The sequence below is a fragment of the Protopterus annectens genome, chromosome 1.part0, assembly GCF_019279795.1.
Source record: "Protopterus annectens isolate FY-2018-M chromosome 1.part0, PAN1.0, whole genome shotgun sequence".
Taxonomy (NCBI): domain Eukaryota; kingdom Metazoa; phylum Chordata; order Ceratodontiformes; family Protopteridae; genus Protopterus; species Protopterus annectens.
The window spans coordinates 1,825,321,426-1,825,341,831 of NC_056725.1; positions in this window are offsets into that span (position 1 = coordinate 1,825,321,426).

Here is a 20,406-nt window from a genome sequence, read left to right on the forward strand (position 1 = left end):
TGAGAGATTTGGCTGTAACAGTATCAGTCTTTTGCTTTTTGTTTTCGACGTCTGTCCAGACATTTGTTTCTTTTGTTCTCTTGAGAGAAGGTGACATCCAATCCATATCTTCTAGTATAGTAATCACATTATTAGTTTTAATAAAAGAAGAGGCTTCCTCTAAGTCAATAAAAGTTCTCATCTCATTGGCATACAGTATTCTTATCTTAGCTGGATATGCAAGTTGTGCCTTGATGTTATTTTGTTTCAGAAACTTTATCATTGGCCACACTTTTTCCTTTGTTCCATTATTCTAGATGAATAGTCATTATCAAATCTTATCAGGCTCTGTTTATATTTTAGAGGTGCCTTCCTCCAAGCATGATCTTAAAATCAGTTCCTTGTCCAAGTATTAAAGAAATTTGATAATTATTGACATAGGAGGAGAGTTTGAGTTAGTGGCAGGTTTCCTAAGAGCTCTGTGTGCCCTTTCAATGCCAAAGGAAAGTCCTTCTTTTAAATTTAAAAAGTCAGGGATCCAGCTTGATAAAAAATAAATAATATCCTCACCTTCTGTGTTTTCAGTTAATCCGAAAATCCTGATGTTATTTCTCCTCTCCCTATTTTCCAAGTCATCTACTTTATTAACCAACCAAGTGTTTTGTTTAAGAAGCAGTTCTTTCTGTGTTTCCTCTTCTTTAAGTCTACTTTCTAAGTAATTTAGAGAAATATCTATTCCTGTTATCCTTGTCTGGTATTGTTGTAGCATTTCCTTGAGGGTGTCAGCCTGTTTTTGACCGCTTGTTTTAAGATTTTCTAGGTTCTCTTTAAAATCATCCATCTTCAAAGACAACTCCTGCAGGGTAGATGCCATCTGTTGTAGTTCCTTCTTTAAGGCAGCATACTGGTGAAAATTCCTTGAAATGCCCATTTTAACAAGTGAATATATCTCCAAGCTTTTTGACAGGAAATTATTTATAAAACTTCACCAACATTTCTAATTATGTAAATTAGTCATTTATCTATAAGATTTTATATTTTGAAGAAAAAAAAACAATATTTTTCCTGTGTTATTTAGCTAGTTATATGGAGATCTAAAATACTCCTGCTTTCAGTTAGCCATTCAGACTTCGCTTCCCCTGTGCTACATTTTTTAAATGTGTGCATCTATTACTGGTCATACACAGAATAATTTTGGCCCCTTATTGTCAGTCATCATTCACTATCATCTTCCTTGTGTACATTGACATGTTATTCTTACACTGCATGGCACTTGGTCTTTTTGTCATAATCAAATTGTCCTTGTTTAGTGAGTGACCAGTCTCATTTAGTCTACTTATCCCATTTATCAGGGTATCATCATTTTCTCTGGTGCCTGTTAAAAGACCAAGGACTATAAATGCAATTCTTGCATTAGGGAGAATTTATGTGTGAAGAGAGGGGTTTGAAAAATGTAGCACTGCAAAGTATTTTCTTAATCAGAGGTACAGCAACTGGAATCAGTACAAACAAAAGCAGCAGAAGCATGGAGAGTACAGCCAACCACATCACTGCAAAAATAATAGAATAAAAGTCTAACAATGAATTTTGGTATTCACTGCCTTTGTCAGAATCACATTTTAATTTTCTTGATGGTATAACTCAATACTGGCTCTTGCACTTTTCACAAAGAGTCCAGTTTCTTTTTTCATATCTGCCATATACTATAATACCATCACTAATTTTCACTGAATTATTGATCACTTGATTTACTTAATTCACATACTGAAAATTTGAAGCATCAGAAATGACTCCAAATATTAGTCTTTTACACGTAATGTAACCTGTGTGGGTGGAAAAAGTTGTGATGGTTGTACTGCATAATCAAACTTCATTTGGTGGTGACAATATGTTAGGTTCAACTTACTGAATACTTTTTTTCTCTACTAACCTCACCTATGATGCCATCTGCTATAGCTACCAGGTACATGCCCTCTGCATAATGTTATTTAAACCTATCATGTCTGAACAAATCATAAATTAACCAGGGCTGTTAAGCTTACAGGATGTTACTATAGGCAAAACACATTGGTTACCTCCTGAATTTCTCCCTTATCCAGAGCTTCTTAAAATCTTCTTTAGCCCTTTGCTTTATCTGATGGGAATATACTTGGAATGATTTGTTACTGTGGTCACTTTCAGATTTACATGCACCTGTACCTGATAGTTCAAATATTTGTACTCCCTGAGCAATTTATATAGCCTGTGTCTGCTTTGCTTGTTTACACCTTCAATGTTCAGCATTATGTGATATTTAATGGTTTAAATTTAGACTAGCTTAACAGATTAGTCATCGGTTATTACTTTTCATCCTGATACAAATCAACATTTTATCCAAATTGATTAATTTAATCTGTATACATAGATTCTGTTGCCAGAATCCTTGAGTCTAGTCTTGACCTCATACAGTTAACAGTCTACTTCTTACACTATGTTTATGAAGAATCCTGTATTTATACTTATGTTTTTTTCTTCTTTCTATGTTATTGTAATTTTAGCATTTGCACTCCCTGTATGAAATATAGATTCATGAATCAGTATTTATATTGTTGTCATCATTATCTGTTCTGTTATCTATATATATATATATATATATATATATATATATATATATATATGTATATATATATATATATATATAATAATATATATTCTTTGCATTTGTTTTCATATTTTCCATCATCTTTTTTTTTTCCTGTATGGCCAGTAACCTTTATGTTGCAGCTTAGTTGTGCTTTTGTTAATGTAAATTGTATCAAACTTATTGTGCTTTCTACATTTTTTACACATTTTAGCATGAGTAAGACACTATCTGAAGTATTATTCATCATGAAATCTGTACTGTGTTGTGCAGCCTTTTTGCTGTCTGTTAGATTTGTACATTTTATTTTAACACTTTCATCCTTTACAACACTTTTGCTATTCTTCTGTACTTATTCTTGTTTTGACTTCTACTATATTAAATTCATTTTGTTTACATCCTTAAAATGCTTCACTTGAATTTTTGATATGTAAAAGATCTAAGAGAGTCTGGAAATGTGTCTATGATCATTTCTGTCTCCTTGTATGGATTCTTCCTATTTCACTGTACACAACATTATACAGAATTATATTCCTTTAATAATATTAATACATTTTTCATTTTCTAGATAGTGCTTTCAACTTTGTATTATGCATCTATGTTTGTTCAACTTTATTTTTAGTATTCCCAAATTTGCATATGTCATATAAGTCATCCACTGTGTCACCTATTATGTATAACACCAGAACCTTTAGTCTACCATCGACTGAAATATTCAAGGCTATAGCATAGTTGTATACTCTTAACTGTCCACTATTACCATAGTGAGATTATTTCTGTTACCATAGTCTCGATCAAATACTTTCAGATTAAGGTCTCTACAAGTGTTTTTGCATATCTGTACATTTCAACTATACAGTTGTTCCTCTTTTAAAAAAATTATGCCTTTTTTGGGGTGCCTAGTCTTAGTATCAATGAGCTATGAAAGTGTTAAAATGTCACTCATCTTCATAGCTGCTGCTTACGTTTTTTTCTTCCTTTTCTTCAGCAGAAGAAAAAGACATACTTGTGACCACATACAATGGGAAAAATTAAGGTTAACAGTCTAGAAATTTTTTTCCATAGCAAGGCCTATCCACTGCAATTTTTTCAAGCAATATAAACAAGTTCTTGTTGTTGTTGTTATTAGCCAACAGGGTGCTGGCGGAAATTGGGCTACTGTTGGCCGAAGGAGGAGAAGAGGCGGAAGTCATGGCCAAAGGCAGGAAGAGAGGAGAAAGGCTAGGACTGTGGCAGTGAGGGTCGGAACTTTGAATGTTGGCAGTATGACTGGTACAGGGAGAGAGCTAGCTGATATGATGGACAGTAGGGAATTTGGTATATTGTGTGTGCAAGAGACCAGATGGAAGGGGAGTAAGGCTAGGTGTATCGGAGGTGGGTTCAAATTGTTTTCTCATGGTGTGGATGGGAGGAGAAATGGTGTAGGAGTTATTCTGAAGGAACAGTATGCAAAAAGTGTTTTGGAGGTGAAAAGGGTGTTGGATAGAGTGATGTTTATGAAGCTGGAAATTGATGGTGTAATGATTAATGTTGTTAGTGCATATGCTCCACAGGTTGGGTGTACAATGGATGAGAAAGAAATATTTTGGAGTGAATTGGATGAAGTGGTGATGACTGTACCCAAGGGTGAGAGAGAGGTGATTGGAGCAGATTTAAATGGGCATGTTGGTGAAGGGAACAGTGGGGATGAGGAAGTGATCGTAGGTATGGTGTTAAACAAAGGAATGCAGAAGGTCAGATGGTAGAGGATTTTGAGAAAAGGATGGATATGGCTGTGGTGAATACGTATTTTAACAAGATGGAGGAGCATAGGGTGACATACAAGAGTGGAGGAAGATGCACACAGGTGGATTATATCTTATGTAGGAGGGGCAGTTTGAAGGAGATTGGAGGCTGTAAGGTGGTGGCCAGAGAAAGTGTAGTTAGGCAGCATAGGATGGTGGTTTGTAGGATGACATTGGTGATCAAGAAGAGGAGGAGGAGTGTGAGGGCAGCACCAAGGATCAAATGGTGGAAATTGAAAAAGGGTAACTGTGAGGTGGAGTTCAGGGATGAGTTAAAACAGGCACTGGGTGGCAGTGAAGAGTTACCAAATAGCTGGGTAACTACAGCAGAGCTAGTAAGGGAGACTGCTAGAAAGGTGCTTGGTATCACATTGGGACAGAGGAAGGACAACAAGGAGACATGGTGGTGGAATGAGGAAGTACAGAAGAGTATACAGGCAAAGAGGTTGGCAAAGAAGAAGTGGGATTGTCAGAGAGATGACGAAAGTAGACAGGAGTATAAGGAGATGAGGTGCATGGCAAAGAGAGAGGTGGCGAAGGCTAAGTATAAGGCATATGAAGAGTTGTATGAAAGGTTGGACACTAAGGAGGGAGAAAAGGACCTGTACAGATTGGCTAGACAGAGGGACCAAGTTAGGAAAGATGTGCAACAGGTAAAGGTGATAAAGGATAATGAGGGAAACATACTCACAAGCGAGGAGAGTGTGTTGAGGAGATGGAAAAAGTACTTTGAGGGGTTGATGAATGAAGAGAATGAGAGGGAGAAAAGGTTGGATGATGTAGGGATAGTGAATCATGAAGTACAATGGATTAGCAAGGAAGAAGTAAGGATAGCTATGAAGAGAATGAAGAATGGAAAGGCTGTTGGCCCAGATGACATACCTGTGGAAGCATGGAGATGTTTCGGTGAAATGGCAGTGGAGTTTTTAGCCAGATTGTTTAATGAAATCTTGGAAAGTGAGAGGATGCCTGAGGAATGGAGAAAAAGTGTTTTGGTACCGATTTTTAAGAATAAGGGTGATGTGTTGAGCTGTAGTAATTACAGAGGGATTAAATTGATCAATCACAACATGAAGTTATGGGAAAGAGTAGTGGAAGTTGGTTAAGAAGGGATGTGATGATTAGTGAACAGCAGTATGGTTTCATGCCAGGAAAGAGCACTACAGATGCGATGTTTGCTCTGAGAGTGTTGATGGAGAAGTACAGAGAATGTCAGAAGGAGTTGCATTGTGTTTTTGTAGACTTGGAGAAAGCATATGATGGGGTGCCTACAGAGGAGTTGTGGTATTGTATGAGGAAGTCAGGAGTGTCAGAGAAGTATGTAAGAGTGGTACAGGATATGTATGAGGTTAGTGTGACAGCAGTGAGGTCTGCGGTGGGAGTGACAAATGCATTTAAGGTGGAGGTGGGGTTACATCAAGGATCAGCTCTGAGCCCTTTCTTATTTGCAATGGTGATGGACAGGTTGACAGACGAGATCAGACAGGAGTCCCCATGGACTATGATGTTTGCAGATGACATTGTGATCTGTAGTGACAGTAGGGAACAGGTGGAGGAGACCCTGGAGAGATGGAGATATGCTCTAGAGAGAAGAGGAATGAAGGTCAGCAGGACTAAGACAGAATATATGTGTGTGAATGAGAGGGAGGATAGAGGAATGGTGAGAATGCAAGGAGTAGAGGTGGCTAAGGTGGATGAGTTTAAATACTTGGGGTCAATAGTTCAGAGTAATGGTGAGTGTGGAAGAGAGGTGAAGAAGAGAGTACAGGCAGGATGGAGTGGGTGGAGAAGAGTGTCAGGAGTGATTTGTGACAGACGAGTACCTGTAAGAGGGAAAGGGAAGGTCTACCAAAGGGTAGTGAGACCAGTTTTGTTATATGGGTTGGAGACAGTGGCATTGATAAAAAGGCAGGAGTTTGAGCTGGATGTGGAAGAGTTAAAGATGTTAAGATTTGCACTGGGTGTGATGAGGGTGGACAGGATTAGGAATAAGTTTATTAGAGGGTCATCCCAGGTTGGAAGGTTTGGAGACAAAGCCAGAGAGGCAAGATTATGTTGGTTTGGACATGTGCTGAGAACGGATGTGGAGTATATTGGGAAAAAGATGCTAAGGATGAAGCTACCAGGTAACAGGAAAAGAGGAAGGCCTAAGATAAGGTTTATGGATGTGGTGAGAGAGGACATGCAGGTGGTTGGTGTGACAGAGCAAGATGCAGAGGACAGGAAGAAATGGAAACAGGTGATCCGCTGTGGCGACCCCTAACGGGAACAGCCGAAAGGAGATGATGATGATAAACAAGTTCTTCTGCAGGCAAAGTATGCATACAAATGCACAATGGAGGATACCTTTTACATAGGACTTATATAAAATCTGTTAATAATCAATACATCTGACAAGTTACACAAAAAATAATGTACCCCTCCGAGGCCCATTACAACAAACACATTTATGCAACAAAGCTTACACAACCTTATTTAGGTTAATAACACAAGAGCCTTACTGTTTGTCTGTGCTCAGTTGATTGACTCTCAAAACATAATCACTGATACATTGCTGGTATCTTTTCATGACAATTAGACTTGGAAATGTGTTTGAAAATGAACACTGCATCTTACTCACATTCTTCCTTTTCTTTGAGTTTGCCCAGTCTTGGCTTTGGAATGTAGAATTCAGGAGTGTTGGAGCTTTCCCCCACACTAAGGAGTGATCAGGGTGGTTTGCTTAACTACAAAAAATGTTTGGTGTATTACCACCATTGGGGTATCACTGTCAACTTCCTAAGGAATTAGAAGCTTTGGGTTTGAATGACTGTGAGATGATTATGAGACATGACTACTCATTGTAGACTCTAATAACACCTTCTTTCTTTTGATGTGGCTTTAAACTAACATAATGATTTAACCAAAGTATTTAATCATATCAGGTCGTAATTACCTCTTTGTTTATGTTAGTGGCAGCTCATTGATATAATATTTCTGCACCCAAGTTCTTGTTTACATATCTAACATGTAAAAGTCATTACATAGTGAACATCAAACATATGTTTGGCTAATGCAATAACCATGGTATAGTTTCTTATATCTTTCAAATGTTCCAGGATTCTTACATGAGAACTATATTCAGTATTTCACAAGTAAAAAATTTACATTCTCAATCAACTGTTTGGACAGTATATAGTATGAAAGTGACTGGAAGCATATGTTGAAACTATCCCACCAGTAAGCTTAGCTTTTACAGATATACAATGAAAAATATAAGTGAAGCCAGGATCATTTGAGTGGCATTGAGTATACTGGAGTATCAATGCATTTTCATTTTTGCCAGCATAGTAAACAGAAACCAGCCCCACAACTAACTCAAAGTAATCAAACATCATCTTTCAAACTGACTTGAGCTTCTCATACAGAACATAGAGCAGGTAACAATAGATGAAAGCCACATAATTCAGCTCACATAGTATCTAATCTGCAGGTTAACCAGTGGTTATTTCTTATCTGCATATTTTCAGCATTCAGGCATGTCCAGTGATTCATTACAGGCATATTTACTCCTCACCAAAATAAAACAGCAACATGATGCCTGGACATCAAATTGTCACATATAATATTGACAGTCATGAGTTAAGGCTGTTGGAGCACATTGCAATTTATTCTTTTAAATGTGTATCTTAATAATAACATAAGACCATTTTTGGGAAAGCTCCCTGAAAGTTGTTAGGCATTTGGGGCTGTGTTTTGTATCAATAAAGTGTCCACTTGCTAATTGTGACCAAAATATGTTCTTAAGCTCAATTACATTTACTGTGCATATGCCTTTGGTGCAAATTAATCCTGCATACTTTCCAAGCAAGCTAAACATTGCAGACTTCTACTGCTTACTTCTATGTGGTATTATATTAGTACGCCTCAGCTAAGTTCCTAATCTACTTGGCTAGAAGCTTTCTCAGAAACAGATGTTGGTATTATGCTGGTTGCAGTATTCATCTGGTCCTGACAGAATACATTAATATCATTTTAATTTTGTCTTCGAGGTGCTCCAAGGGACAAATCACTGTTGATATTCTTGCAACAGGGAAGTCAGAAAAGAAGTAACCAAGCTGTTAAAATAGGTGCAAATATTTTATAATATACATTTAAAACTGAAATGGGTTAATAACAGGAATAAGAGGAAGGAGTTCTTACTCAGAATTGGGAGGACTGAAATATTTGTATCAGTTAAGAAGCTAGGGTATTTCTCTTGTGTTAGGACTAGTAGAAAACAACAGTTTCATTATACCTAAATCTTTCTGAAAAGAGCTTACATATGTACAATTTGTATTGCTCTGGGCCCAGACCTTTGTTCCCTGTTAATTTCTGCAGACAGCTTTAAAATTTAGCAGGATACATCTTTGTGGTTACTGTAGAAATCTATGAAACAAAACACCAGGAAAGCTTTAAGCTATGCAGAAGCAAGTAACTGTCACTAGAAATGGTTTAGGGTTCTCCTCAACATATAGATTCCCCCTGTAGATCATTAGTTAATTTAGAATCTTTAAAACTCAAGCAAAACTGGGCATTCTATGAGCACTTTTACTTGCTTATTTATTTTATTAAGTTTTGTGTTTACTAGTTTGGACACGTTAAGTCTATTAACAGTTTTAGGAGTGGATCCAAGACTGCATTTTCAGATACTAAAGTAAGTTTCAACAAGACACTGGGAATGTTGCCCTACTGATTTCCAGATGGGGTGTTATTTGCCACATTTCCTGTGGGGGAAGAAGACTGTTATATCCCTGAAAATGGAGAGTGGTGAACTACAAAAGTCCAGTGATTCATATTGACAGATAGATGAATCAGCAACCTTAATGACTGGTATAATATATCACACCATGACCAAAGAAACATATTCTCTCTTGTGGTAGCAAGGTGAGATGGAAGCCATTGTTGCTGATTTTGTATGATACAAGAGGATCAGTGTAGTTCCAATGTAGCAGACCAAGAACAAAAACTGTGAACTCAGAAATATATGTTGCTAAATTATTGAGGGAGTGGAACTATTATTACAAAGAAGTATGGCTGGATTTTACCTTCTTAATACAGCAAAACTGTCCCACAAATGGGTACATTTTTGGAATACATTCATAGAGTCTTTGGTACTTTGGTTCCATAATACAGGACATTGCAAAATTTATAGCATAAGAAACATACTCCAGGATTCAAAAAAATCGGTGTAGGCTTCACGTAGAGCCTACATGGAATGTATCTGTGTACATGACCATGGTTCCTCACCAGTAGCACACCATACATATTAATTATGGCGAGGTGCTGAGGAAGATTGCAGTAACACAGATATTGAATCCATGCAAGCAGCAGTGTAGAGACTGTCCTGTACTTGTGGACTGTCCAGGAAATGTCTGGATAAGTGCTAAGCACATGACAGTATTTTATTTTTTTTTTTTTCAGTTTTATGTGTTTTAAAACACAAATTCCACCAAAGCAGCAAAGAAGAGACTCAAACTAACAGCAACCAATGGATTAGCATTAAAAACTTTTTATTCGCTTTAGTTTACGCAGACATCATCAGAAGAAACAGAAAAAAATAATCAACCATCCTTATATACCTGAAAATTAATTCAATAAAACATCAAATAATTAAACAATTACAAAACTCATTAACCAATTAAATGAATCAAGTACAAAGTACAAAAATCACATAAAAAGTAAATATTTTAACCAACTTATAATCAAATATCTACTTCTGTAGTTTTAATCTTTGATCTTTTAAAAAAACATTTTATATTAATAGAGTCATTTAATCATGCTAAAATGTCAACCCCCAATTTTAATTGTCACAATGTATCTCTGTTCAACCTTACTTCTGTAATCACACCTCCCAAAAATATTTTAGTACTTGTTCCAAAACAGCAAATATTGTTTTTTATTTTCATGGCATGCTAGTTTATGTTTATGTAAGGCATTATCAGTGTCTTTTCTTTTTATTGCATAGAGATGTTCTTTGATCCTTTTTTACATTTTTTTAACATACATATGTACATAGAAACAGTCACATTCTGTGCAGATAGCAATATAAAGAATTCCTTCAGAGTTGCAGTCAAAAAACGCTGAAATGGCTATGGACCTATCTAAATGTTTTAGAGACACAAAAGGCCCTTCTAAGATTGATCTCCAAATGGAACAATATCCACATTTGTACAAACATTTGCTTCTATTAGACATCACATCCACAGACAAAATCTTACTAGAATCATTCTGTAAGAGTCTTTTAATATTATATTTATTTCTAAAAATAAATTTAGGAGTGGTTCCTACATCCTTAATGAACTCAGTGTTCCCATCTATGATTTTCCAATTATTTTGATGATAGAACAAATGTCATTATTATCTACAGTTATATCCAAGCAACACGCAATAGAATGGTCTGTAATTCTAGACTGATTAACTATACTTGTCATAGGTTTAGTCAAAATAGGTATAAAGTAATTTCCCTTTGATTTAATTTCATCCACTATTTTTGCTTAATTTTCTTTCATCCTCTATCAACAAACATCGATGTTATAAAAAATACCTTCTTTTCAAACTCAGTATCACTAGTAGTCATTTTATTTGCTGTTTTGGAACAAGTACCAAAAGATTTTAGAGGGGGTGATTGCAGAAGTAAGGTTGAACAGAGGGGCACATTGTGGCAATTAAAATTGAGGGCTGACATTTTAACAGGATTAAATGACTCTATTAATATAAATGTTTTTTAAAGATCAAAGATTAAAAATACAGAAGTGGGTATTTCATTATTTATAAGTTGGTTAAAATATTTATATTTTTAGGAGATATTTGTATTTTGTACTTGAATCATTTAATTGGTTAATGAGTTTTCTAATTGTTTAATTATTTGATGTTTTATTGCATAAAATGTCATGTATATAAGGATGGTTGATTATTTTTTCTGTTTGTTCTGATGAAGTCTATGTAGACAAAAGTGAATAAAATGTTTTCTACACTAATCCATTAGTTGCTCTTAGTTTGAGCGTCTTCTGGCCTGCTTTGTTGGAAGTCGTGTTTTAAAGTGTTTCTAATTATTTTCCACTTTTTTTTTTTGGGGGGGGGCTTTTTTACTTTTAAGTATTTTTTGCCCTATCATGGTTGGCTCAGATAGAGATCCATTGTTGGATTTATCTTTACTTCCAACAGCTGGTGACTTGAACAATGTTTCTATGGCCAGTTTGATTTGGTCTGTTAAGCAAATGGAAAGGATGCTTCAGATATTAACTGAGAAATCTAACTTTGGACAGATTAATTTTGGTCATACCAACAAGATCGACTCATTACATTCTGAAGAAGATGACCATGTCACCATCATTGAAAACCACAACTGTTCCAATCTTGGTCAAGGTGAGATACATCACTTTAAAGATATTGCTAGCATTCTCACTTCTAATTATGACTGTTTTTCCATCTCTGGTGGGCTGTATGAAGAAAAGAACATTAGTATTGAAGTTAAGAATACTTGACCTACTCTTGAAAAAATATTAAAGAAGTACTGGACAGTGGTTATAGAAAATGAATATTTTGATAAATGCCTGGATTTGCAAGTAATTCCGAAAGATTTACACTTTTTTAAATGTCCTAATGGTGTAACCTACAAAGACTTTTTCTTTAAAACCTTGGAGCAGTTTTTTAACAATGCCAGTCTAGAATTAATCAAGATTTTAATACAATGGAATAAGAAACATATAGCCAAAGTCCTTCAGGAGATCTTTAATGTGAACAATTCACTGCAACTTTTATTTAATGCACCAACATATAATACTGATTATTGAAATATGTTATAGGTGGTTGAACAGTTTGAAAGGGCTATTGTTAATTCGAAAACCAATAAACTATTGAGGGACATTGAAGCATACATAAATAAGACTGCTTATACTTATTTTTGCCTAAAGAAAGGAATAGGTATGATGTTACCAGAACAAGCGAAGCTATAAATAGAGAATAAGAAAGTGCTTTCTCCTTTCAGCAAGTGACATCAGATGAATGGGCAGACCAGGTCCATGATGATGGAAATGTCATTAATGGTGAAAAGGAGCCAGGAGTTTTCATCAAAGGATCTTTTGTTTTAGCATCTGAAAAATCTTCAAACTTTGATGAATTACCATGATATTCCTCAAACCAGACCAACATTCATGGAGTCCCTTTGGAAGCACATCCCAAGGATTCATTTCATTTGAGGGGAGAACAAAATGGGACTATATGGAAAATGATTACCAGGGGGAGAAGCAAAATGATCTCCACTACAGAAATGTAGTAAGAAAAGACATGAAGTAGTATTTCATTTGTTCACAAAGACTTTCACTGAGCAACAACTGAATGTTTGGAAATTAGGATTTAATTGTGTACCTACAAAAAGGTTTCACTTGAGTAGAGCATTGTTAGAATTAATGTTTAATCATAAATTGAATTTAAGTTACTTTTTAGTAATGTTAATCTTCAAACAACCAAGTTTTAAAAAACATTTACTTTAAATCCTGCTTTAAATAACAAATTAAAAGTCTTTGAGAAGGCTTTTGAAAATGATTTTACAGATTTAGCTAAGAGTAGAGCAAAGAAAAAGTTTTTTTTTTAATTTATACAAAAGTGAATGTACTGCTTTAAATGAGTTATGCAAGATGGTTGACACTGGGTTCATGAAAGCCAACAAGGGTGGGGGACTAGTGGCGATATCACAAAGTGATTATTTGCAACATATGGAAAAACTGTTGAGTAGTGATAAAGAATATTGAAAAGTTTCATCTTCAGTGGTTGCTAGAAGTTTCCAACAAGTATATTGGTTATTGAATGAGTTTTTGATGGATGATTTAGTTAGTTTAGATGTGTATCATTTTATGAAGGTAGACAACCCAGTTTTAGGAACACTCTTTGGAATACCTAAAATTCATAAGGACTCTGTCCACCCACCCTTTTGGCCAATAGTATCTGCCCCAATTACATTACAGAGAGGATCCCTTTGTTCTTATATTATACTTTAAACCCTGTTGTTCAAAAGATGGGATTATATAACAGGTATTCCTGGGACTTTTTAGAGAAAGTCCAAAATTTTGAAGAAATGAATTATTTTCAAACAGGTTTTAATTTGATTTTTACAATAGATATCCACTCTCTTTTTACTTGCATCCCCCATGAAGCAGGCATTGATTATGTTAGGAATTATTTAACAAAAATGAACATTTTACTAATGAGGAAGTTTATTTGGTTTGTAGTCTTTTTGATACTATGCTGACTAATAACTTGTTCCTGTTCAACAAAAAAAAATCTACAAGCAGATTAGAGGAGTGACCGTGTGGTCGGCAACTGCTCCTGTGTTCGCTAATCTAGTTCTTGGGTGATGGAACATGTAGTTTTGACCCCTTTAATAAAATTTTACAATATTGTGTTTTATTATAGGTTTGTGGAAGGTTTGTTTTTTATTATAGAAGGGAATAAGGAGAACATTATTGTTTTTTAAATGATTTAAAAGTAAAGTCTGATTTTTTTGCAGTTTACATTGGGTGATCAAGGTACACAAGTGAATTTTCTTGATGTGTGCATTTATTGGAATGGTTCGGAAAGTAAATTTGGTAGCAAACTCTATAGGAAAGATACTTTTACCAACAACTACCTCCATTTTGACAGTAATAACCCATTTTCATTAAGAAAAATATTCCTAGAAGACAATTTATAAAGGTCTCTAGAATAACTTCTAATGATACTGAATTTGAAAATTAGGTATTTTTTATAATATCGATGTTTGTTGATACAGGGTATAGCAAAGAACATTTAGCAAAAATAGCGGATGAAATTAAATCAAAGAGAAATTCCTACTTTACACCTATTTTGACTAAACCTATGACAAGTATAGTTAAAAAGTCTAGAACTACAGACCATTCTATTGCATTTTGCTTGGATATGACTACATAATAATGACATTTGTTCCATCATCAAAAAGAATTGGAAAATCATACAGGGGAATGCTGACGTGATTATACTAAATTTGTTTTTAGAAATAAATATAATATTAAAAGACTCTTACAGAATGATTCTAGTAAGATTTTCCCAGTGGGTGCGATGTCTAATAGAAGCAAAGGTATGTACAAATGTGGATTTTGTTCCATTTGTAGATTTATCTTTGAAGGGCCTTTTGTGTCTCTAAGAAATTTAGATAGGTCCATAGCCATTTCAGGGGGTTTTAATTGCAATTCTGAAGGAATTGTTTATATTGCTGCCTGCACCGAATATGACTTTTTTATATAGGTATGTCTGCTAGAAATTTGCAAAAGAGGATCAAATAACTTATCTATGCAATAGAAAAGAAAAGACTCTAATAATGCCTTATATAAACATAAACTGACATGCCATGAAAATAAAAAATGCATTTGCTATTTTGGAACAAGTACCAAAAGATTTTAGAGGGAAGGATTACAGATGTAAGGTTGAACAGAGGGAGACATTGCGGCAATTAAAATTGGGGGCTGGCATTTTTGCAGGATTAATGACTATTAATATAAAATGTTTTTAAAAGATCAAAGATTAAACATACATAAGTAGGTATTTTGATTATTTATAAATTGATTAAATATTTATATTTTTAGGAGAATTTTGTATTTTGTACTTGATTCATTTAATTGTTAATGGGTTTTCTAATTGTTTAAATTGTTGATGTTTTATTGAATTAATTTTCATGTATATAAGGATGATTGATTATTTTTTTCTGTTTGTTTTGATGAAGTCCATGGAGACAAAAGTGAATAAAAAGTTTTCTACACTAATCCATTGGTTGCCTTTTGTTTGAGTCTCTTCTGAGCTGCTTTCGTGGAATTTGAGTTTTAAAGTGTTTCTAAGTATTTTTCTACTTTTTTGGGGGGGGGCTTTTTTTAGTTTTAAGTATTTTATGTGTTGTTTACATGGTGCGGTACAGTGCTTAGCAATGCTAAGCTGGGCTTATACATATACACCTGACTTCCGATATACATCTGTAAATAAAAACTGGATGTTATCAATTGTAATGTTTTTTTTTTTTTTGGTCTGTCTCTGTTTGTACAGAGCAGTGTGGTGCTTAGCAATGCCATCAAACATCACAAATAGAAACCGGATGTATTTAATTGTTGTAGTTGTGTGTTTAGCAATACACAAACTCACACAGCTTTGGTGTGCAACACTAAGAGGAATCCTAGTAGTATATCTAAAGATATACTGCTCCCCTGTACTATCAAAGTAGCTAGATAGGTTGAATCATGACCTACAGTGTAGTAGGTCCTGTGTTCATGTCCTGACCAGTCATGTGTTTACATTTATTGCTGTGAAAATGTGTTAGGTGACTGAAACTTCAGCTTAATTTAAAATTAAACAATTGTTACATTTAGAAAAGCTGCATGATGCTAAGCACTGCTTAAATGTGGTCAACAGACTACAATGTTTGCACATTGCTAAGCTTCACTTAAAAATGGCTAGTGTGAGTTTGCGTGATGCTCAGCTTCACTAAACTATTTGTGCAAGTTTGCCTGAAGCTAAGTGAGCGCCACTTTTTGGAAAGTTACATTATGATGTGTAAGGGCAGGAATGCAGTCTATATAAAGGCCAATAAGGTGAAATTTCACACCATTCATTGGAGTCTTGATTTGACTGTCAATATGCCTGGTGGTCTTGGAGAGGGGGCATGCTTTCGGGTGCAGAGCTGGGGTATGCTGGAATCCAAAGTGTTTTTTGGTGAAAAACTATGAACCCTGGCTGCTGCAGGTGATTACCAGGTCTTAGAATGTAAGTCTGTGGACAGGAATCAGTTGGCTAGCCAACTTACTAGTACTACTGGTATCCCCCACACTGGCGAGCAGTGTCATCATCACTGTAATGACCTGAAATAGAGGAAGAGGGGAACCTTGGACACCTGGGTCCAAGAAGCTTAGGCTGGGCAGACGCCACAGATATGTAAGTATTTTTGCCAGCATTTAGAAATATACAACCTGAATCTGTCCAAACCTGGTATGCATAATGGTTTGATTCTCTTTCAACAGCTACAGACAAGTGGGCTCACAATGTCCAGTCCCATCCAGGACACCTGGCCAGGATGAGGTAAAAGTGGGCTAAGCAGGAAAACATCAATGTATTAACGTAATGTATAACATAATCTTATAATAAATTAGTTATAGAGTTTGCAGTCTTAATAGTCAGGTATGACATATCTGGGACATGTAACACGTTTAGTAATGTATCACTGCCCACCTGAAATGGTAGAGCAAGTTAAACAAGTAAACATTCAGTACTGTGTAGTTTAACTTCCAAACATCAGTAATTGTTGTGGTCTACCAATATTAAGAGTCACAGAACTGGTCTGCCTATTGACTGAAATATGCTGTAGGTTGCACTCAGTTAGTGAACAGGGTATATGGGTTATCTATTAGAAGTCTTTCACAGCTATCCATGGTCTACATATCAGACTTGAAGCAACATTAATCAGTAAAATCTAAAGGGTGATGGTGCTTTAATATATGATGTTTGGAACTGATAAATATGTCATGGGACACCTTTAGTGGGGGGGGGTAGTTGAGTAGGTAAGGGAAGGTTGGGGTTGGAAGGGATAGATAGAAAAGGTAAGCTTTATAAGTAGAGTTAGGAAAGGGAAGTGTTAAATATAGGAAGGATGTAAGGAGGAAGTGAGATAGGGATGGGGAGGGTCTTAGGGGTATTGAGGGCTGGGAACTGCCTTGGACAGCACATTTTGGTGTGATTTTGTATTGAGTGCAGGATCATATCAGAAATGACCTGAGGTTGGCTGGTGGTAAGGTAGGACTTGGGTGATTATCAGGAAAGGCGAGGTATCAGTGGTCAAGATGGCTGATATCCAGGCCTTGCGGCAGAAGTGGGTGAGTATTGTGGCTAAGGCAGAGGACCTTTTTCGGGAGATGCCAAGCAGTGACACTATGATGGCAGTGACACAGAGTCAAGCCAACTGTAAGCAATGGTGAACATCGAGGGGTAAGCAGGCAGCCACAGGCAAAAAGAATTCACCAGTTGCAGCCCAGTATAGAGATGACAGCAGAGATCTCAACATTGGACTCAGCACCTGCTGCTCCTGCAGGTAATGATTCTACAGTTCTTGCTGGTGGGGTGGATGGAGAGTAGTTGCGGAGGGCAGGGGGCAAGGGAGCCATAGATTGGGTGACAGAGTTATCAACGCACATACATTTTTGGAGGATCCTGTGGGCAGCATTGGGGATCCACAGGACTTAGGGGAGAGGGGTAAGGTTTTGGGGAGCAGATTTCTGGTATGGACAGTCCAGCATTGGTTGGTGGCTTTTCATTACTGGGGGAAGATGCCGACCCTTGCTTAGATGAAGTAGGGATCAGATTTCAGAATTCTAGGTGACTGGCTGCCTACATAGGTACTGGGGCAAGGGGGTGTGGTGGTCTTTCTAACTCTGCACATACCCTCTACCATAAAGAAAAACATTTGGAAGGGAGATTATGTGGACATTTTTGAGCTAATTGACACAGTTGGTGTCCAATGTTTGTGGAAGCCAAAACAGTGAATGGAAAAGACCTGTTGGCAGCCTTAGCACTCCTCGGTCCAAGGTGAGCAGAGAAAATGCAGTCGAGAACTTGGGAAAATTGGGTTTTGCGATTTTAGTACATGGCAGTATATTGAACAAGGGCAGTGCTTTGGCCCTTAAGAACATAGCTTACTTTTTGATGACATGGGAGGCACAAAGGATATGGGCTGGAAATGTTTAGTTGTGGTATAACGAGAAATTTCACAAAAGGTGATGTCTAATAGAAGCAAAGGTATGTACAAATGTGGATTTTGTTCCATTTGTAGATTTATCTTTGAAGGGCCTTTTGTGTCTAAGAAATTTAGATAGGTCCATAGCCATTTCGGGGGGGGGTTTAATTGCATTTCTGAAGGAATTGTTTATATTGCTGCCTGCACCGAATATGACTGTTTTATATGGGTTTGTCTGCTAGAAATTTGCAAAAGAGGATCAAAGAACTTATCTATACAATAAAAAAGAAAAGGCACTAATAATGCCTTATATAAACATAAACTGACATGCCATGAAAATAAAAAATGCATTTGCTATTTTGGAACAAGTACCAAAAGATTTTAGAGGGAAGGATTACAGATGTAAGGTTGAACAGAGGGAGACATTGTGGCAATTAAAACTGGGGGCTGACATTTTTGCAGGATTAATGACTATTAATATAAAATGTTTTTAAAAGATCAAATATTAAACATGCATAAGTAGGTATTTTGATTATTTATAAGTTGGTTAAATATTTATATTTTTAGGAGAATTTTGTATTTTGTACTTGATTCATTTAATTGTTAATGGGTTTTCTAATTGTTTAAATTTTTGATGTTTTATTGAATTTATTTTCATGTATATAAGGATGATTGATTATTTTTTTCTGTTTGTTTTGATGAAGTCCGTGTAGACAAAAGTGAATAAAAATTTTTCTACACTAATCCATTGGTTGCTTTTTGTTTGAGTCTCTTCTGAGCTGCTTTGGTGGAATTTGAGTTTTAAAGTGTTTCTGAGTATTTTTCTACTTTTGGGGGGGGCTTTTTTAGTTTTAAGTATTTTTATGTGTTGTTTACATGGTGCGGCACAGTGCTTAGCAATGCTAAGCTGGGCTTATACATATACACCTGACTTCTGCAATATATCTATAAATAAAAACTGGATGTTATCAATTGTAATGTTTTTTTTTTTTTTGGTCTGTCTCTGTTTGTACATAGCAGTGTGGTGCTTAGCAATGCCATCCAACATCACAAATAGAAAGCGGATGTATTTAATTGTTATAGTTGTGTGTTTAGCAATATGCAAACTCACACAGCTTTGGTGTGCAACCCTAAGAGGAATCTTAGTAGTTTATCTGAAGATATACTGCTTCCCTGTACTATCAAAGTAGCTAGATAGGTTGAATCATGACCTACAGTGTAGTAGGTCCTGTGTTCATGTCCTGACCAGTCATGTGTTTTACATTTATTGCTGTGAAAATGTGTTAGGTGACTGAAACTTAAGCTTAATTTAAAATTAAACAATTGTTACATTTAGAAAAGCTGCATGATTTTAAGCACTGCTTAAACATGATCAACAGACTACAATGTTTGCACATTGCTAAGCTTCGCTTAAACATGGCTAGTGTGAGTTTGCATGATGCTCAGCTTCACTAAACTATTTGTGCAAGTTTGCCTGAAGCTAAGTGAGCGCCACTTTTTGGAAAGTTACAGTATGATGTGTAAGGGCAGGAATGCAGTCTATATAAAGGCCAATAAGGTGAAATTTCACACCATTCATTGGAGTCTTGACTTGACTGTCAATATGCCTGATGGTCTTGGAGAGGGGGCATGCTTTTGGTTGCAGAGCTGGGGTATGCTGGAATCCAAAGTGTTTTCTGGTGAAAAACTATGAACCCTGCTGCTGCAGGTGATTACCAGGTCTCAGAATGTAAGTCTGAGGACAGGAATCAGTTGACTAACCAACTTACTAGTACTACTTGTATCCCCCGCACTGGTGAGCAGTGTCATCATCACTGTAATGACCTGAAGCAGAGGAAGAGGGGAACCTTGGACACCTGGGTCCAAGAAGCTCAGGCTGGGCAGACCCCATGGATATGTAAGTATTTTTGCCAGTATTTAGACATATACAACCTGAATCTGTGCAAACCTGGTATGCATAATGGTTTGCTTCTCTTTCAACAGCTACAGACAAGAGGGCTCACAATGTCCAGTCCCATCCAGGACACCTGGCCAGGATGAGGTAAGAGTGTGCTAAGCAGGAAAACATCAATGTATTAACGTAATGCATAACATAATCTTATAATAAATTAGTTATAGAGTTTGCAGTCTTAATAGTCAGGTATGACATACCTGGGACATGTAACATGTTTAGTAATGTATCACTGCCCACCTGAAATGGTAGAGCAAGTTAAACAAGTAAACATTCAGTACTGTGTAGTTGAACTTCCAAACATCAGTAATTGTTGTGGTCTACCAATATT